We start from the raw sequence: 22,309 nt of genomic DNA on the forward strand, positions 1-22,309 counted from the left end.
GGTCGTCTGTGGTCTTCTGTGCCCCTCCCCCATCTTCATGACTTTGCATTTGGCAGGATTAAATTCGAGAAGGCATTTGCTGGACCAGGTGTCCAGTCTGTCCAGGTCTCTTTGAAGTCCTGCCTGGTCCTCATCAGATTTAATTCTCCTCATTAACTTCACATCATCTGCAAACAGGGACACTTCTGAGACTAACCCTTCCGTCATGTCGTTCACGTATACCAAAAATAGCACTGGTCCTAGGACCGACCCCTGTGGGACCCCGCTCGTCACAGGTGCCCACTGTGATACATCATTACGTACCATGACTCGTTGTTGCCTCCCTGTCAGGTATTCTCTGATCCATTGCAGTGCCCTTCCTGTTATATGCGCCTGATGCTCTAGCTTGTGTATGTATGTATGTATGTATGTATGTATGTGAGAGAGAGAGAGAGAGAGAGAGAGAGAGAGAGAGAGAGAGAGAGAGAGAGAGAGAGACCCAGCAATCAACATTTGCACCAATAACTCACTACAGTTGTGACCGGGTGTGGAAGTGTGAATTGCTCATTACTCTAAAATTTGTTCATGATTGCAGTCATGTATACACCTAAGTAACCATTCTTACAGTATTCATTACCTTTGTAACTTGTGAGTTCATTACCTTGTACCTAGTTCAGCCATCAAAACTTTGGAGCCCGGTCCCTGGACCCATTGTGTACCTCTGTAATCTGTAAATACCTTTGTAACTTGTCATGATTGTGACTAGACCTACCTGGAGTTCATTACCTTTGTAAATTGTGAATTCATTACCTCTGTAACTTGCTCAGCTATCAAAACTTTGAGGCCCAGTCCCTGGACCCATTATGTACCTCTGTAATCTTTTGACTACCGCCCACTGGATGGGTATGGGGTGCATAATAAACATATTAAACTAACTGAGATGTGTCAGGAAAGGAGAGCGAGGTGGGCGAGAGGGGAAGGAAAGAAGGAGGGTGGTGTGGAAGGGAGTGAGGAAGAAATATGTATCAGGAAGGGATGTGTGAGGATGGAACTAGAGAAACAATGAAGGATGAATGGAGGGAAGGAGGGAGGGAAGGAGAGGGGGATGACGGGAGGTCCCACTAAGTAATGACGGACTCAGGGAGATGATTCTGTACTGACAAGTCACGATCAAAGGCGCTCCACCACCTTTCCTCCCTCCCTCTCTCTACTCTACTCCCTCCCATTCTCTACCTCCTCTCTCTCTCTCTACCTCCTCTCTCTACCTCCTCTCTCTCTCTCTCTACCTCCTCTCTCTCTCTCTCCTCCTCTCTCTCTCTCTCTCTCCTCCTCTCTCTCTCTCTCTCTTTCTCCTCCTCCTCTCTCTCTCCTCCTCTCTCTCTCTCTCTCTCTACCTCTCTCTCTCCTCTCTCTCTACCTCCTCTCTCTCTCTACCTCCTCTCTCTCTCTACCTCCTCTCTCTCTCTACCTCCTCTCTCTCTCTACCTCCTCTCTCTCTCTCTACCTCCTCTCTCTCTCTCTCTCTACCTCCTCTCTCTCTCTACCTCCTCTCTCTCTCTCTCTCTACCTCCTCTCTCTCTCTCTCTCTCTACCTCCTCTCTCTCTCTCTCTCTCAATCTACCTCCTCTCTCTCTCTCTCTCTCTCTCTACCTCCTCTCTCTCTCTCTCTCTACCTCCTCTCTGTCTCTCTACCTCCTCTCTACCTCCTCTCTCTCTCTCTCTACCTCCTATCTCCTCTCTCTCTCTCCTCTCTCTCTCCTCTCTCTCTACTCCTCTCTCCCTATCTCTCTCTCTCTCTCTCTCTACCCTCTCTCTCTCTCTCTCTACCTCTCTCTCTCTCTTTCTCTACCTCTCTCTCTCTCTCTCTCTACCTCTCTCTCTCTCTCTCTCTAACTCTCTCTCTCTCTCTCTCCTCTACTCCTCTCTCTCTCTACCTCCTCTCTCTCTCTACTCTACTCTCTCTCTCTACCTCCTCTCTCTCTCTCTCTACCTCCTCTCTCTCTCTCTACCTCCTCTCTCTCTCTCTCTACCTCCTCTCTCTCTCTCTCTCTACCTCCTCTCTCTCTCTCTCTACCTCCTCTCTCTCTCTCTCTACCTCCTCTCTCTCTCTCTCTCTCTCTCTATCCTCTCTCCTCTCTCTCTACTCCCCTCCTCCTCTCTCTCTCTACCTCCATCTCTCTCTCTCTCTCTCTCTCTACCTCCATCTCTCTCTCTCTCTACCTCCATCTCTCTCTCTCTCTCTACCTCCATCTCTCTCTCTCTCTCTCTCTCTCTCTCTCTCTCTCTACCTCCATCTCTCTCTCTCTCTCTACCTCCATCTCTCTCTCTCTCTCTCTCTCTACCTCCATCTCTCTCTCTCTCTCTCTACCTCCTCTCTCTCTCTCTCTCTCTCTCTATCCCCTCTCTCTCTCTCTACCTCCTCTCTCTCTCTCTCTCTACCTCCTCTCTCTCTCTCTCTCTCTCTCTCTAATCTACCTCCTCTCTCTCTCCTCTCTCTCTCTCTACTCTCTCTCCTCTCTCTCTCTCTCTCTCCTCTCTCTCTACCTCCTCTATCCTCTCTACCTCCTCTCTCCTCTCTCTCTCTCTCTCTCTCTCTACCTCTCTCTCTCCTCTCTCTCTCTCTCTCTCTCTCTCTACCTCCTCTCTACCTCCTCTCTCTCTCTCTCTACCTCCTCTCTCTCTCTTTACCTCCTCTCTCTCTCTCTACCTCCTCTCTCTCTCTACCTCCTCTCTCTCTCTACCTCCTCTCTACCTCCTCTCTCTCTACCTCCTCTCTCTCTCTCTCTACCTCCTCTCTCTCTCACCCATACCTATCATAGGCCAACATAAGATAAGATTTCGTTCGGATTTTTAACCCCGGAGGGTTAGCCACCCAGGATAACCCAAGAAAGTCAGTGCGTCATCGAGGACTGTCTAACTTATTTCCATTGGGGTCCTTAATCTTGTCCCCCAGGATGCGACCCACACCAGTCGACTAACACCCAGGTACCTATTTGCTGCTAGGTGAACAGGACAACAGGTGTAAGGAAACGTGTCGAAACGTTCCCACCCGCCGGGAATCGAACCCGGGCCCTCCGTGTGTGAAGCGGGAGCTTTAGCCACCAGGCCACCGGGCCACCACCATAACAGTAATATATCTATTTCTACAAGTACATGTACAAGGTATACAGACCATAGCTGACATCAGTGACAAAATACTATGTAGAAAGTCGCTTGTTATGCAGAGCACTGAGGGCAAATTAGCTTAGTTTTGTCCCGGGATGCGACCTACACCAGTCGACTATCACTTTACCGGTTGTCTATGGGGAACATAGACAACTGGTGTAAGGAAACGCCCAATGTTTACAACCTCGCCGGGAATCGAACCCGTACCTCGCCGTGTGAAGCAAGAGCTTTAGCCACCAGGCCCCGGGGCCACCTCCCATTCTTTTATAGCCGTAGAAAAACGCTAGCGGTTTGATCCAAGAGAGTAGTAGTTCCAGTTCCATGGATCAAGAGATCTTCCCTGGGATCAAAACGGTAGACTGAAAGAGGATTATATTAAAATAAACACATTTGCTTTTCTCAGTGTACCTTAAAATATACTGCAAAGAAAATGATCAAATTATATTAGGATAGTATACCCTACTGCTACATTACAGTAGTGTACCCTACTGCTACATTACAGTAGTGTACCCTACTGCTACATTACAGTAGTGTACCCTACTGCTACATTACAGTAGTGTACCCTACTGCTACATTACAGTAGTGTACCCTACTGCTACATTACAGTAGTGTACCCTACTGCTACATTACAGTAGTGTACCCTACTGCTACATTACAGTCTCAGTAGTAGTAACCAGTTACCAGTCTCAGTAGTAACCAGTTACCAGTAACCGTCCGTTGAATCAACGACCAACCGTCTTGAGTCACGGTCTTCATATTGTGCTGAGCTGACACTATTTCAAAACACCCACTACGGGGTACTGGCCAGCCGGCTAGTCAGTTTTACGAGTGTAACCAAGGAGATAGGTACGGCTGGCAAGAGCTCTGTCCACATAACAGTAATTATACGTATAACAGCCTACGTGAGTATTTCTACCCTAATCCACGTATCGAACTCCCACATGATAAATGGTGTGCAGCGGTGTGGAGCGTGGATTTACGTTTTTAAGGGTAATTCAAGGCGTTTGAAGACTGTTGTGAGTAGCCGGCAGGGTCAAAGGTGATTCTCCAACCACCAGCTCTACCCTCGCGCACCACCAGCCAGCAGCAGCTACTCCCCTCAAACCTATTGCCTGCAAGCCTGTTGCAGCCGTTTCAAGCTTCCTGGCTTAGTTCGTGTGCTAATTGCTTCAATCTCCGAGGGGTTGACCCGGATTTTGCAATTAAGCCAGTCAGTAAGCCAGACTGTGGAAGTGAACGCCAGTCAGCCTATCATCCAGCCTGTCTCCTGTCATCCAACTGCTCCTCCGTGCTTTGTGCATCGTTACACGTCTTCCAGTCATCCATTCTCGTGGGGTAAGCCAGCCAGCCAACCCAGCTTCTAACCCAGCTGAGAGAGAGAAGTAAGCCACGCAGTAAGAAGTAAGCCAAGCTCCTATGAGGTATTGTTTATATCGCTTTGTGCTCCCTGTTGGATGCTAAGAGTGGTTTTCACCATTCCTGTGGCATAGAGTGGGTTGTTAGCCATCTTCGTGGGTGAGTGGGGTGCGCGGCAGACCCCCAGCGTCCCCCCCCCACCACTCTTTCTCCCACCACCCGGGGTGCGCGGCAGTACCCCAGCGAGAGTCACACCCACCATCCACCACCACCAGCCATCCACTCATCTACCTGTGGTTGTTTGCACCCTTGTACCGGGTCCTAGTACTGTTTTGGCTCACATAATTGGTCAAGAGATTGTAGCTGGTGCCAACGAGATAAAGCCAGTTATGTGAGTTCGCCTAGAAAGCACATTCTTCACGACAACAGTGCGAGTGGAAGAGGAAGCACCGCCCGCCCACAGGACAATATCTTCGCCCCACCACCAGTACTCACCGCCAGTCTACTACTCCAGACTCCAGTGATAATTTTCTTAGACATTTTTCTTGCATTTAAAGACATTTGCGAGTGTGAGACATTTATAGTAAATTGCTTGTGTACTCTAAACCTTGTGTTTTTTTTTCAGTGTAAACGCAGTATTTCTTTAACTCAGTATTTTTCCAATATTTTTCAGTGTTTTCACTTATATTATTTTATTCTGTGTTTTTCATTTTGCTACTCGTCTGTAGTAAGTATTATTGTGTAGTGTACCAGTCAGTCACTCTGTGTGAAGTGATTCATTTTTTTTTATTGTATTCTTCCAGCGTTGTATTCTCAGTATATCATTGTATTTCATGCAGTGATATTTACCCCAGTATACCAAATTTTCCATTTATTTCTATGTGTGTCATTTTTTTCGTATGCCAACAGTGTCTCATTCCTCTAATATTTTTTCGCAGACTGTGTACCATTATTTTTGCCAGCAAATTTTTGTCGTATCAGTCACAGCAAGATTTTTGTCGTATCAGTCACAGCAAGATTTTGTTGTATCAGTCACAGCAGGAATTTGTTGTAAGAATAAATTAATACTGTTGGGTGCTCCGTCACTGTAAGTGTTATATTCCCTGTTTTGTTCCTGTGTTTTATTTTATTCATCTTTTTATAATTCTTGAACAAATTCACTCTTGATGCAATTTCAATTACTTTTAACGTAAAGTGTTTTCCTTACTCTGTTTGAGTAAATTGTTTTGTCTAATTTACAATTAAGAGTTAAAGTGTTCAATCAGTTAATTTTTTTTTTTGATCTTCATAATTTTAATTCATTATTTTACCTGAGTTTTCCCAGTGACACTTTATTACTGCAGTGATTGTTTCTACATCTTATTTTGTTGCACTTGTTCTGAAGTGAATTATTTTGTTGAACTTGTTCTGCAGTGACTTATTTTCTTTTATTGATATTTTGTGAATTATATTTTAATTTTGTCTATGCATTCTTAGAAAATATTTAAAATTTCCCAGTTTACAATTTAATAATTTTATTTGATATTTTCACATTGATTTAAAAATTTAATTAATTAATATTTTTTATTAGCAAGAGTAAAGACAGCTCATTTTGAATTTAATTCAGTCTCCAGTAATATTTTTACTTGTATATTTCAATGTAAATTTTTTATTTTTGTCAATAGTCCTTTAAATTGAGTTCTCCTTCCTCTTGCAGTGTATTTAGACATTATTCTGCAGAATTAGTTGCATATCTTTTCATTTCAATTCTAGAATTTTATATCATTTTATTGTTCATTATTTTTGCCTTATGTCCTTGAGTAAGTTCCCTGAGATCATGTCCCAGTCACTTTTGAATGTTCACTTAGTGTATCATGCCAGTCAAAGTCAATATGATTCAGTCCACAGTACCAACATTCCCTTACTCACTGAAAGACAATACCTAGCCTTTGAGCAATGTGTTTGTTCTCACAGCTTGTATCTGAGATTTGTTAAAGTGCTGCGAAATGTGAAGTTCAGATTAAGTTCCTATAGATCCGTGAATTACTTATTAACGTAGCCGAGCGGTCAGGCACTAGTAATACTGTCACTCCTGTCTGGACTCCAGCCACAATATCATGCACGCACGATAGTGCTCTACTATCCTTGCGATGGCGACTTGTTCAAGTATTCGTTCCTTCCCAGGGGACGCTTTGAGAAGAACTTTACTTGCAACGAGTTATGCCATCTCTTGCTGATGCCACAAGCCGTGCAGAAAGATGTTTCTGTGGCTAGTGTGCTCACTTGAGTGTTGTTGTTGTCCCTTGTGTTTCAGATTGTGATCCCATCCTAGTTGACAGTAATCAGTGCATTGTAAGAAGTTATTTCTCGAGTAACTTCCACGTTGTTAAAGTTTGTAAGTGTAGTTTCTTTATAGTTGATACCTCGTGTCACTGTGTGCGACTCAGAATATCAGCATTGTTCACCGTGTTCATTGTGCTTGCAGTTTGAGATAGTAGATTCGTTCTCCCTTGCTATATTGCGTGTTATAGCGTTAATTTTTCAACCGGGGGGAGTCATCCACTCCACCGAGTTTGTTCATTCCTCCAGTAAGAACGAACAGATCCCATGTGGTCTGGTGTGATTCGATTCCTGCTCCAGGAAGATCTTATTCTGACTGTGAAGCCACCAGCTCCCATCAGTGACTTTCTCATGAACCAAGAATTACTGTATCGAACAGCCGAGTTGGGTACTCCTAGCAGAAGAGTATACCAGTTAGTAATTCCACAGTCACTAGTGAATGTAGCCTTACAGCTAGTTCACGATGTACCAGGTGTTGCACACCCTGGTATGGATCGTTCAGTAAAACAAGCCAGATTGAAGTACTTTTGGCCTCGAATGGCAACTGATATTTCTGAGTATGTTAGGAAATGTAGTGTCTGCATGCAACATAAAGGCAATGCTAATGGTCCTAATCCAATCCAAGTGTATCCAACTACTAGCGAACCTTGGGAAAGAGTTGCGCTAGATTTGTTAACTAATTTCCAATGTTCCCTCCAAGGCAACAAACATCTGTGTGTTATGGTAGACCATTTCACCAGATATTGTGAGTTAGTTCCTATTGCAGATAAGACTGCCGAGACAGTAGCTAAAGCGTTTAAAGAACGCATTATCTGCAGGCATACCACCCCTAAGTCCCTAGTAACAGATAATGGAGGTGAATTCTGTAATGAAATTCTTGTAAATTTGTGTACCTTGTACAAGATCTCTAAGTCCACCATTGTTCCTCATCATCCTGCCAGCAATGGGTTAGCGGAACGAACCAATAAGAAAGTACTTGATGTATTGAGAGCCACTATCAATCCCAATAGTGAAACTTGGGATGAAGTTATACCTGATGTGCAGTGTGCTATAAATTCTGCTTACAATGTTTCTATAGGTGACACTCCACATTATGCACTGTATGGTGTAGATAAACGTTTGCCTTATGAGTTGTTATATTCTAATCCGAAACCAAATTACAACCCTGATGATTTCGTAGCAACTCGTACCAGCTTAGCTCAAAGTGTTTTTAGAAGAATCCGTGAAACACTTCAAAAATCAACAGCTGAATTTACAAGAGTCGCACATACTCGATAAAGCCATCCAAAATCAAAGTAGGTTCGAGAGTTATGCTGATTAATTTTAACAAAACGTCTGCAATGCCAAAGCTTGATCAAAGGTTTGTTGGTCCTTATCGAGTAGTTGAACATATCACTGGAAATAAGTATAAGGTTAGAGAGATTAGTACTGGTCAGTATAAAGAATCGCATTTGGATCATATGAAGTTAGTATGTGATGATAATGATGTTCCAACCCAGACTAATGTGACAGACTCTGACAATCCTCCTGATCCTGTACTCTCTTCCTCTGATACTCAGTCAGACGATCAACCTGAATGTCGTTATTCCCTACGTACACGACAGGTATTGAGAAATCCTCAAGTATCATTTGTAACTTCCAATTCAGATTTACCTCAAATGCAGCATGAGTTAGCCAATGCTACAGAGTTTGATCCTCCCAGAGATGACACCCATTCTGCATATGCCAATCTTACCCTAGCAGAGTTGGGGTTAAATGTAAATAACCTGTATAGATGAATAATTACAGTATCAACTTATCAGTATTCAAGAATTTTTTTTTTTGTGTTCGTGTTCTCTCCGCATTCTGAGAGTTAACAGTCTAGATTTGCGTGCACCGAATCTGCCTTTCTGTTAAACACTCTTTCTTTGTATATATTCCTTCCTCAGAATCTGTAGATCACATGAATACAGATCGATCGATCAAAATTTTTGTTTTTATCACTTGTAATCTCAATGTTGAGTTCGTTGTTCATTTGTTGAGTTTTAAGTTGTACTATAGTATACCTCGTATTGCATTACAGTTTCAGTTACGTAAGCTTTCATTCCAATGTTCTAATTATATATATAATGTTTCATGTTGTGTACTTTGACATTGTATAGAATCAGCCCAAGCCGTATACCTGCCATCTCTAGTTTGTATTAGTTGTATGTCGGGACGACATACGTTAGCGTCGCCGAGCTCTCAGTAGTAGTAACCAGTTACCAGTCTCAGTAGTAACCAGTTACCAGTAACCGTCCGTTGACTCAACGACCAACCGTCTTGAGTCACGGTCTTCATATTGTGCTGAGCTGACACTATTTCAAAACACCCACTACGGGGTACTGGCCAGCCGGCTAGTCAGTTTTACGAGTGTAACCAAGGAGATAGGTACGGCTGGCAAGAGCTCTGTCCACATAACAGTAATTATACGTATAACAGCCTACGTGAGTATTTCTACCCTAATCCACGTATCGAACTCCCACATGATAACAGTAGTGTACCCTACTGCTACATTACAGTAGTGTACCCTACTGCTACATTACAGTAGTGTACCCTACTGCTACATTACAGTAGTGTACCCTACTGCTACATTACAGTAGTGTACCCTACTGCTACATTACAGTAGTGTACCCTACTGCTACATTACAGTAGTGTACCCTACTGCTACATTACAGTAGTGTACCCTACTGCTACATTACAGTAGTGTACCCTACTGCTACATTACAGTAGTGTACCCTACTGCTACATTACAGTAGTGTACCCTACTGCTACATTACAGTAGTGTACCCTACTGCTACATTACAGTAGTGTACCCTACTGCTACATTACAGTAGTGTACCCTACTGCTACATTACAGTAGTGTACCCTACTGCTACATTACAGTAGTGTACCCTACTGCTACATTACAGTAGTGTACCCTACTGCTACATTACAGTAGTGTACCCTACTGCTACATTACAGTAGTGTACCCTACTGCTACATTACAGTAGTGTACCCTACTGCTACATTACAGTAGTGTACCCTACTGCTACATTACAGTAGTGTACCCTACTGCTACATTACAGTAGTGTACCCTACTGCTACATTACAGTAGTGTACCCTACTGCTACATTACAGTAGTGTACCCTACTGCTACATTACAGTAGTGTACCCTACTGCTACATTACAGTAGTGTACCCTACTGCTACATTACAGTAGTGTACCCTACTGCTACATTACAGTAGTGTACCCTACTGCTACATTACAGTAGTGTACCCTACTGCTACATTACAGTAGTGTACCCTACTGCTACATTACAGTAGTGTACCCTACTGCTACATTACAGTAGTGTACCCTACTGCTACATTACAGTAGTGTACCCTACTGCTACATTACAGTAGTGTACCCTACTGCTACATTACAGTAGTGTACCCTACTGCTACATTACAGTAGTGTACCCTACTGCTACATTACAGTAGTGTACCCTACTGCTACATTACAGTAGTGTACCCTACTGCTACATTACAGTAGTGTACCCTACTGCTACATTACAGTAGTGTACCCTACTGCTACATTACAGTAGTGTACCCTACTGCTACATTACAGTAGTGTACCCTACTGCTACATTACAGTAGTGTACCCTACTGCTACATTACAGTAGTGTACCCTACTGCTACATTACAGTAGTGTACCCTACTGCTACATTACAGTAGTGTACCCTACTGCTACATTACAGTAGTGTACCCTACTGCTACATTACAGTAGTGTACCCTACTGCTACATTACAGTAGTGTACCCTACTGCTACATTACAGTAGTGTACCCTACTGCTACATTACAGTAGTGTACCCTACTGCTACATTACAGTAGTGTACCCTACTGCTACATTACAGTAGTGTACCCTACTGCTACATTACAGTAGTGTACCCTACTGCTACATTACAGTAGTGTACCCTACTGCTACATTACAGTAGTGTACCCTACTGCTACATTACAGTAGTGTACCCTACTGCTACATTACAGTAGTGTACCCTACTGCTACATTACAGTAGTGTACCCTACTGCTACATTACAGTAGTGTACCCTACTGCTACATTACAGTAGTGTACCCTACTGCTACATTACAGTAGTGTACCCTACTGCTACATTACAGTAGTGTACCCTACTGCTACATTACAGTAGTGTACCCTACTGCTACATTACAGTAGTGTACCCTACTGCTACATTACAGTAGTGTACCCTACTGCTACATTACAGTAGTGTACCCTACTGCTACATTACAGTAGTGTACCCTACTGCTACATTACAGTAGTGTACCCTACTGCTACATTACAGTAGTGTAACCTACTGCTACATTACAGTAGTGTAACCTACTGCTACATTACAGTAGTGTACCCTACTGCTACATTACAGTAGTGTACCCTACTGCTACATTACAGTAGTATACCCTACTGCTACATTACAGTAGTATACCCTACTGCTACATTACAGTAGTATACCCTACTGCTACATTACAGTAGTATACCCTACTGCTACATTACAGTAGTATACCCTACTGCTACATTACAGTAGTGTACCCTACTGCTACATTACAGTAGTGTACCCTACTGCTACATTACAGTAGTGTACCCTACTGCTACATTACAGTAGTGTACCCTACTGCTACATTACAGTAGTGTACCCTACTGCTACATTACAGTAGTGTACCCTACTGCTACATTACAGTAGTGTACCCTACTGCTACATTACAGTAGTGTAACCTACTGCTACATTACAGTAGTGTAACCTACTGCTACATTACAGTAGTGTACCCTACTGCTACATTACAGTAGTGTACCCTACTGCTACATTACAGTAGTATACCCTACTGCTACATTACAGTAGTATACCCTACTGCTACATTACAGTAGTATACCCTACTGCTACATTACATTAGTATACCCTACTGCTACATTACAGTAGTATACCCTACTGCTACATTACAGTAGTACATTACAGTAGTATATCCTACTGCTACATTATATTACAGTAGTAATATCAATTACTATCAATTACTATCAATTACTATCAATTACTTTTTAAAGGAAAAGAATAACAGAACGGCTAAAAGAGGTCAAAATATCTGAAATGCGTAGGGAGACACTGGTCAGAGAAATAGCAAGCATCGAACTTAGCTAAAAGAATCCTTTAGGAGTCAGGAATCGCGGGAAGAACTAAAAGCCATAAATGAAATCGAAAGAAACCCAAAGTATTTCTTCTCCTATGCCAAATCAAAATCGAGAACAACGTCCGGTATTGGGCCCCTACTTAAACAAGATGGGTCCTACACAGATGACAGCAAGGAAATGAGTGAGCTACTCAAGTCCCAGTATGACTCAGTTTTTAGCAAGCCGCTAACCAGACAGAGTCGAAGATCAAAATGAATTTTTTATGAGAGAGCCACAAAATTTGATTAACACAAGCCTATCCTATGTTATCCTGACGCCAAATGACTTCGAACAGGCGATAAATGACATGCCCATGCACTCTGCCCCAGGGCCAGACTCATGGAACTCTGTGTTCATCAAGAACTGCAAGAAGCCTCTATCAAGAGCCTTTTCCATCCTATGGAGAGGGAGCATGGACACGGGGGTCGTCCCACAGTTACTAAAAACAACAGACATAGCCCCACTCCACAAAGGGGGCAGTAAAGCAACAGCAAAGAACTACAGACCAATAGCACTAACATCCCATATCATAAAAATCTTTGAAAGGGTCCTAAGAAGCAAGATCACCACCCACCTAGAAACCCATCAGTTACACAACCCAGGGCAACATGGGTTTAGAACAGGTCGCTCCTGTCTGTCTCAACTATTGGATCACAACGACAAGGTCCTAAATGCACTAGAAGACAAAAAGAATGCAGATGTAATATATACAGACTTTGCAAAAGCCTTCGACAAGTGTGACCATGGCGTAATAGCGCACAAAATGCGTGCTAAAGGAATAACAGGAAAAGTCGGTCGATGGATCTATAATTTCCTCACTAACAGAACACAGAGAGTAGTCGTCAACAGAGTAAAGTCCGAGGCAGCTACGGTGAAAAGCTCTGTTCCACAAGGCACAGTACTCGCTCCCATCTTGTTCCTCATCCTCATATCCGACATAGACAAGGATGTCAGCCACAGCACCGTGTCTTCCTTTGCAGATGACACCCGAATCTTCATGACAGTGTCTTCCATTTGTGACACTGCAAAGCTCCAGGCGGACATCAACCAAATCTTTCAGTGGGCTGCAGAAAACAATATGAAGTTCAACGATGAGAAATTTCAATTACTCAGATATGGTAAACATGAGGAAATTAAATCTTCATCAGAGTACAAAACAAATTCTGGCCACAAAATAGAGCGAAACACCAACGTCAAAGACCTGGGAGTGATCATGTCGGAGGATCTCACCTTCAAGGACCATAACATTGTATCAATCGCATCTGCTAGAAAAATGACAGGATGGATAATGAGAACCTTCAAAACTAGGGAGGCCAAGCCCATGATGACACTCTTCAGGTCACTTGTTCTATCTAGGCTGGAATATTGCTGCACACTAACAGCACCTTTCAAGGCAGGTGAAATTGCCGACCTAGAAAATGTACAGAGAAATTTCACGGCGCGCATAACGGAGATAATACACCTCAATTATTGGGAGCGCTTGAGGTTCCTAAACCTCTATCCCCTGGAACGCAGGAGGGAGAGATACATGATTATATACACCTGGAAAATCCTAGAGGGACTAGTACCGAACTTGCACACGAAAATCACTCACTACGAAAGCATTCCCTGCTCAGACGCTGTGCTGAGCGGTCGTCAGCTGTCTCTCCTCAGTCCCGACACCTGGTGGAGGAGCTTTGAGACGACAACAACAATGGCGACGGGTTATCGAAGAAGAGTTAATACTGTGTGTATTGACCTTATAAAGGGCACGATCCCCAGCTCATCGATTAATGTGTTGGTGCCGATGATCATCTGCGATGTATATGGCATCCAGCGTGAATCCCTGTGTGGCGTTGCCTTAAATGGACTATCACGGATATTCGTCAAGTTTTGCGATACCAAGACCTACGAGCAGATTGTCAACCAGTATCAGGATGTTAGCAAGCAAGTAACCCCAGCAGTCACAGTTAAGTTGCACGACGTTTCACATTACTATACATGGGTACGTGTGCGAAACGTGCCTTTTGAGGCTAACGAAGTTGACATACGTGACGCCTTCAAATACTATGGGACGATCCACCAGGTTACTATGTGTCGGTGGTCTGATGGCCGCTTTGCTGGTTTACAGGAAGGGTCGTTTACGTTAAAAATGTCCCTGCGCCAACCAATACCTTCGTACATAAACCTAGAGGAGTTCCGTACCCAGGTGTACGTTACGTATCCTGGTCAGAGACGAACTTGTCGCCTTTGCGGAGCATTGGACCACATTGCTGCACAATGCGTTAAGCGCCAGCCGCCCTCAGGAAGTGGTCATCGTCCGGATGGTGAGGCTCCTCGACGGAATTTGGCAGATGAAGTAATCGAGGACTTACCGCGCCTGAAATCGTGGAGTGATGAGGTGGATCGGGCCATGCCCGTGGAGTCATCCTGCGTGACTCTACCTGGTACGGTCAACCACGATGTGGTAGAATATGGTGGACGTGAGAGCCCTCAAGCAAGAGAGGATGCTGACATGGACGCTAACATTGTATCGACATTGAGCGACCTTTTAGCTTCGCAGGAGTATGATTCTGTGCCGTGTGTGCCTGCATTGGAGTGTTCAGATGAGGAGAGACCACAGTTAAAGGACGTCGATCAGTTAATTAACGTGAGTGAGGTAGAAGGTCCGAGAGTTCATACTGTTGCGGTAGAAGTTCACAAGGAGAACATTACAGGTCCTGATAAAGTTGAGGATGCTGTTTCTAGGAAGCGTGCGGCTACCCCGCCCGACTCCGACGATGTCTTGACCCCTGGACAGCGCTCGGGGAAGAAGACGTGGTCGGAAGTCACGGGTGGGGCGTCGCGTGGTTCCAGGACAGCGAGTAATATAACAGAGAAAGTACAATGTAAAGGTGGCGCCTTAGGTGTTAGTCAACGTAAAGGGAAAAAGGGTGTGGTGGTCCCTCGAGGAAAGCCACCGTTAGCAAAGTTAGGTGTATAACCATAAATGTTAATGGTATGAAAAATAACAGAAGGCAAGTACAGGTTCATGAGTGGTTGCATCGCTTTGCAGTAGATGTATGTTTCGTGCAAGAACATAACCATAAAGTTGGAAGTTCGTTTGCGATAGATGGTTATGATGTTTATATGGCTCACTCGAGTCGTTTGAAAGGTGGTGTGGCTGTGTTAATAAAAGCGACCAGCCCGTTCGTGATGAAACATTGGGAGGAAGGGGGGGGGGGGGGTCGCGTGGTATGTGTCATAGGTGAGTGGGGTACTCAACGGGTTGGTTTTGTAGGAGTATATGGGCCAGCTGAACATGATGTTAATATTAAAAATACTTTTGTTAACGACGTTCTTGTGTACTATTTGAGATCTCTGCCTGATATAACAGTAGTTGGTGGCGACTGGAACTGTGTGGTGCGCCGTAAAGACGTAGAACCGAGGGGAGCGGGTTATTGTTCGATTATTTTGGGTGATTTGTTGTCTGGGCTGGGGTTGGTGGATGTAAGTGGAAGCAGTGACTTAGGGATTGAGCACACTTTCGTGCGTAAGGACTATGCTGCGCGCTTAGACAGGGTATATGTGTCTCGGCGCGTAGTTGTAACCAAAGTGCGTGTGTTAGATGTGTATTTCTCCGACCATCGCGGTGTTCTCGTAGAGCTCGACTGGAGAGGTCTCCCGACTCGTTTTAAAGGATATTGGAAGTTAAATACTCGTTTACTTCAAAGTGATGAAGATAAGACACTCTTCACGCACTTATGGACGTCTATGGGAGTAGACTCCTTGGAAGGTAGTGATTTAGTGCGACAATGGGACGAGGTTATGAAGCCTCGCATTAAGGATTTTTATGTACATCGGGGTAAGGAGGCCTCTCGATTGGAGTATGGATTTTTGAGGTACCTGGAGGGTTCTTTACAGCACTGTTATGCGCAAGGGGAGGTATCTGGAATTTACCCTGTGGACGAGATTGACAATCTAAAAGACCACATCCAGAAGCTGAAAAATACGGTTTTTGATGGGGCGCGTATTTCGAGTGGAGCTGAGGAGGCTGTGTGGGGTGATAAGCCGTCCGCTTGTGTCTTACGTAGTCAGACACAAAGGAGGAAGGCGACCGAAATCGTGAGTTTAGTGGTTCAGGATGGCGTTGAAGGGTATAGTGAGGGTCAGGTTGTAACAACAACTGAAGGAATAAGCTATTACGTTGATAAATGGTTTAATATCAAAATGCTAAATAAAGAAGTAAGCGTGGATGCAATACGGGAATTGGGGCAGAATGTACGATGTGAGTTGAATGATAATGATCGCTTTCTCATGGGTGGGCCTATAACTGAAGCTGAGGTGTGGGAGGCTTTGCAGGGAATGTGCAAGGGTAAGGCGCCAGGTATTGATGGCATTCCATGTGAATTTTATATTCAACATTGGGAGGTCATACGGACTTTTCTGGTACGTTTACTCAATGCGATGAAGGAGGGGGGTCGTTTAGGTATGTCTCAGAGTACGGCGGTTTTGGTGTTAGTTAAAAAATGTGACATACCCGTATCACTCAAGGATTACCGACCAATATCACTAATGTGTAGTGATTATAAATTATATGCAAAAATTTTAATGAATAGGATTAAGAAAGTGTTTGACAAGGTAATACATAAGGGTCAGTTTGGCGTGCCAGGTAGGACAATGTATGATGGTCATGGGCATATCAGGGAGTTTGTCGAGGAATGCGGAACGAGGGGCGGGGGTGGTGTTTTGGCTTTAGACTGGCAAGCTGCTTTTGATAGTGTAGAAAGGGATGTGCTGTGGAAGTTTATGAGATGGCAGGGGTTTGGTAATGAGATCATCATGTGGGCCCGCTCTTTGTATAATGGTGCTGGGTTTAGAGTACAAATTAATGGGAAGTTAGGAGACTTAGTCAAATTGAATAGAGGCATTCGACAGGGATGCCCTATGTCTCAAATGCTCTTTGCTTGCATGCAGGACCCTTTTTATTGGACAGTTTGTGGGCGGGGTGTAGATTCGTCGTGGGGTTCGAGTAGTGATCGACCTGCCATAGTAGGTTATGTAGATGATACAACTGTCCTAGTACGTACGAGGGAGCAGTTGAGTTGTGTAGGAAGATTTGTAGATATATTTGGTAGAGCAACAGGAATGCGAGTTAACAAAGAAAAATCAAAGATTATGAAGTTGGGAGATTGGGCGAGAGAGGAGGTAGGTATAGAGACGTGGACGGTGGTTGACTGTGTTACTATATGTGGTATACAGTATATGAGAGAGGTTGATGAGACGAGGGCATGTAATTCGGGGAGGGTGGTAAATAATGTTTTGAGGCGTTTAAATAGTCTAAGGCCACGACATTTAACCCTACACCAGCGAGCGATAGTAATTAATGTTCTTCTTTATAGTAAAGTTTGGCACGTTGCTGCGCTGTATCCACTAATAAAGGGGGATATCAAACATCTTTTAAATAGAGTTTATAGATTTCTGTGGGGTTCAGGGTGCGACTGGCTCACAAGAGCGGTGGTAGAGACACCAATGCGTCAAGGAGGGTTAGGTCTTGTTCCTTTAAGAGACCGAGTCATTGCTTGTTACGTGAAACGTCGTTTTCTCCGACTGGGTGGCAGGCATGGTGGTTTAACAGAAATGTATCGTGACCTGCGCAGGTGGTGGAGACGGGCAGATGTAATCAAGTGCGATACGATGCTACGTGTGTTACTGTGCATGCGAGACGTGCGGAGCGTTAAATTGAGTACTTTGGAAAGAGTGGGTATGGTGAAAGTTGAGGTGAGAGTTCAAGGAATGTTCCCCATGTACGCGTGGTGTGATATATGGAAGCGAGTTCATCAGTTACATCTCCTTCCTCGAGTACGCGAAGTGGTTTTTAAATTTTTGCACGGGATTCTGCCGTCCAAGGTGGTGTTGTCTAATCGGCGTGTAGAGGAGGACCGGAGTTGTTCAGTGTGCGGGGAGGACGAATCAGCGTTTCACGTTGTGTATTTCTGTGAAAATTTAGGTATAGTACGTGCGTGGTTAAGCAGGGTTTTACGAATGGTAGGGTGGGGGGAGGTTTGTCTGTAATTAGGGCGTTGAGTTTTGATGTGGGTGGGGTCGACATCTGAGTACAACGTGCAGTGTCGTATGTCGTAGCCGATTATATATATGTGTCATGGGCTATGAGACATGTTGAAGGTAATAGCAGAATCCGGGTTTTAGCGGGAACAATTCTTAGAACTAAGTGTCGAAATCAGTTAGTATATGAGGGGAGATGGGAGAAAGATTTCCCGTCTGCATACAGAGCGTTAGAGTTAAAGGATTTGAGATAATTTGTGTTTGTTCAGTGGGTAATCTTACGGGCTGGTCAGCTGCGTTTAATTGTGTGTATGTCTCTAATGTTGTATGTCTCCAATGTCTCCAATGTTGTATGTATGTCTCCAATGTGATGCCCTTTTTATTCTTGTATACCAATCATTGGTATTTGTATAGACGTGTTTTCCTATTACATGTAATGATATGATATTGCATGTATTTGGATGTTTTCGTCGTCGATCCATTAATACCTATGTCTATGTTGACGTGTATGAGTGTGCTTGTGTGTGTGTGTTATTGTGTGTGTTGGTTTTTTAACACGTTATTATGCAGTCTATATACTTACCCATGTGTGCTTGCCATTTGTATATACACCAAGTTAGACATGTTCTTTAATAATGTATAATGTGTTGTGTCTGAGTATAAAACCATCGTCAATACTTTGTGTGTAGGTGTATTACCATTATATTGTACAGCACCGTTTGTCGTGTGATTATGATGTGGACGGATCTTGTTAATGTAATTTGACTATAGGAAATACTTTCTAACCAATGTTAGAAATCAAACTGTTCTATATTTACATAATGTACTTATTGCACTTGCAGTTTGTTTTGTAAGCCGTGAGGCAGTTATATCCTTTACCATTACAAGTTTAGGGAACAGATGTATCATTGTGTTTTATGCTTCATATTCTTACGTGTCGTAAGATTCATACTTTTGGATATGCATTATAGATGTGTTAGGGTTAACTTAATTTATTGTGCACTCTTGTGGGTCTGATTTTATGTTGTACTTTTCAGATAGGGGGAGGTTCTGTATAGGGAAGGGGGGGTTCTGTCTAGGGAAGGGGGGTTTTAGTTTGCAGGGCTACGGTATGTAACATACTGTGCCCTTTTGAGTTTGTACCTTATGACGTTCAGTCATAGTACAGAATATCTTGTTTTACTTTTGTTGTAGTTAGTACGGAAGTATGTATCAATTCTCTCCTTACTTTGGTTACTGTTTGTGTTTTCATTAGATAATTTTTGTTACATGATGTATAATTATTATATCTGTATGTGGTATTATATGGCCATGGAAAGTTTATTACATTTGTTGACAGATAAAGCCTGTTTGTTATTTTTTATGTGCTGTGATGTACTTTTAAATAAAATATAAAAAAAAAAGTATTTGTGTATACTTGAATAAACTTACTTACTTGATCTGAGTAATTTGCTTGGGTAATGTTATATAAATATAAATCAATTACATGATTAGAAAAGTCTAAAGGATATTACAATATTACTCACCAAATTAAGATTTTGGTGTCATATCCCAATGCCTTCCTTCGGTAAGCAATCCATATTGGCTACTATAAATTAACATACCTGTCATGAGAATTAATACACTGGGAGGCGCACATTACGTGTAGTGTTAACTTCACTTTCTGACGATACCGTTTCTATTACACCTTCGTTAATTTCATTTGAAGATTCAGCCGATTTCTAAATTCCTTGAGAGAGCTAAATCCACCTCTCAGGACGGCCACCCTGGCCGTAATTGCTCAGATTCTGTTTTCCTTTTATGACCTCTCCCCTTGGGTCAAAAAAAAAAGAGCCGAGACGACCAGCAGTCAATCTTCCACACCAGTCTTACCAACACTGCCCTCTTGCCATCTACACAACCACTCCTGCTCCACTCAGCTGGAAGCACTCAGTCGCTTCCTCACAAGTAGTTTGGTAATATGTGACTACCAGTAATACTTCATATTTACATTACATTATATTAACGTTTCGCATATACATTACTAATTATAGGAAAATTATAGCGAAATTTCCACAATACTGGTACAATATATTAGGACAGCATACCATATTGCTACATTATATTAGGATAGTATACCATAGTGTTACATTATATCAGGACAGTATACCATACTGCTACACTAGGATAGCATACCATACTGCTATATTATATTACAGTAGTACATCGACATCATGCCTAACCCTTCTAGGGTAGGGTAGGTGCCTGAGCCCGAGCCTTTAATTCATAAGACTGTCATTCCCATTAGCCCCCTTGAGGCGGGGATGGCAGACCAGAGAGGCCTAGCTTGTGGCTAGGCCTGGGGACAGTTGGTCCCAAAGATGAGGAGGTACTTGTGCCTCCTCCCATGGGAGACTTAGGTCTCAGACACTCCCTAAAGAGGGAGCCAAGGCCGGGCCACCACTTGGAAAAGGCCCGGGCCGGGAGAATACCGGCTAATCTTTAACTAACTAACTACAGTAGTATTCCATAATGCTTTTTTATATTAGGATAGTATACCATACTGGTAAATCATACTGCTACATTATATTTGGACAGTGTACCATACTGCTAAGTTCGCATGATATTCCATACTTCTAAGTTAAGTGTACTCACCTAGTTGAGGTTGCGGGGGTCGAGTCCGAGCTCCTGGCCCCGAGTGAGTGTGTGTGCGTATGAGTTTGTGTATGTGTGTGTGTGTGTGTGTGTGTGTGTGTGTGTGTGTGTGTGTGTGTGTGTTTTTGTGTGTGTGTGTGTGTGTGTGTGTGTGTATGAATTTGTATATGTGCGTGTGTGTGTGTGTGTGTGTGTGTGTGTGTGTGTGTGTGTGTGTGTGTGTGTGTGTGTATGAATTTGTATATGTGCGTGTGTGTGTGTGTGTGTGTGTGTGTGTGTGTGTGTGTGTGTGTGTGTGTGTGTGTGTGTGTGTGTGTGTGTGTGTGTGTGTGTGTGTGTGACTCAACAATCAATATTTGCACCAATAACTCATTACAGTTGTGACCGGGTGTGGAAGTGTGAATTGCTCATTACTCTAAAATTTGTTCATGATTGCAGCCATGTATAAACGTAAGTAACCATTCTTACAGTATTCATTACCTTTGTAACTTGTGAGTTCATTACCTTGTACCTAGTTCAGCCATCAAAACTTTGGGGCCCGGTCCCTGAACCCATTGTGTACCTCTGTAATCTGTAAATACCTTTGTAACTTTTTTTTTTTTTATATTTTTATTTAAAACAACACAATACATTAAATAAATAAAAGAACACATTATCAGTTCTTACTCAAAATTATAAATCCCATTGTCATATACATTACATCCAATGTAACTATGTTAAGTAAGATTACACAAGATAACATAACAATATTCATCATTATTATTATAACCAAGGAAACCCCAAACCTACAATCTGGATTATTTTTTCCACTTTGTTATTTATATATTATTAATCCACATAACCTTCAAACCCTCCTTTACAATACTCATCATTGCCAGTGCCGACACAGCTGACACTTCTACCCCCCCCCCGTATGTACAGTCCCCATTCTAAATAACATACATTAATTTCCCTAATGAATGGCCATTGAAAACAATTTCTACTAAAATAAACCAACCCAGCAGACTTCCAAACAAAAACAGTCAGGGTCATTATAAGACATGTAGGAACGAGTCCTGCAGTCATATATGTATACATATACGCATGCATATACACATACGTGTATGTGCACTTATTCATAAGAACCAACTAAATCATACATAGAAATAAATCGCTAAATGACTTGTCTGCAAATAAACTAAATATTACAATTTATGATAGAACTATACCAAAGACATTGGTTCCCCCAAACACCCTACTCATACACAAAGTTAATGTTACTGATTAACACAATATATAATAGGACCTTCCATACAAAATAAGGGGATATATAAACCCCATCAAAAACTTATATATTTTCGTACATAGTGCATAATGTACATATTCAATACAATAATAAAAAAAAGAGGTGTATGACAAGGCTAAATCTATCTTCAGATTAAAAATATATAAGACATAACCTCACATTTTACATATAAATATAAACCTCCTATATAAAATGATTCTTATAACAATAAGGGAAAAAACCGAAAATCACATAACTTTTGACTCTGTGATTTTACAAAAATTCATAAGGTCTACATACTCCTACAATAAACTTTACCCACATCAACCACCGTGCAAACCAATCAACCATACCTCACCAGG

The 22,309-nt window shown here is 42.7% G+C and overlaps 1 protein-coding gene across 2 annotated transcripts in view; it reads right to left on the reverse strand.

The window, feature by feature from the left end:
• The window catches only part of LOC138851147 (zinc finger protein 271-like), a 234,328-nt gene extending 214,386 nt beyond the window's left edge, over positions 1 to 19,942 (reverse strand). For both annotated transcript variants that reach the window (XM_070079798.1, XM_070079799.1), the window contains exon 1: positions 19,654 to 19,942. The gene's annotated coding sequence lies outside the window, so the exon portion shown is untranslated. The remainder of the gene's footprint in view (positions 1 to 19,653) is intronic.
• Between the last annotated feature and the right edge of the window lie 2,367 nt (positions 19,943 to 22,309).

Source organism: Cherax quadricarinatus, unplaced genomic scaffold, assembly GCF_038502225.1.
Source record: "Cherax quadricarinatus isolate ZL_2023a unplaced genomic scaffold, ASM3850222v1 Contig19, whole genome shotgun sequence".
Taxonomy (NCBI): domain Eukaryota; kingdom Metazoa; phylum Arthropoda; class Malacostraca; order Decapoda; family Parastacidae; genus Cherax; species Cherax quadricarinatus.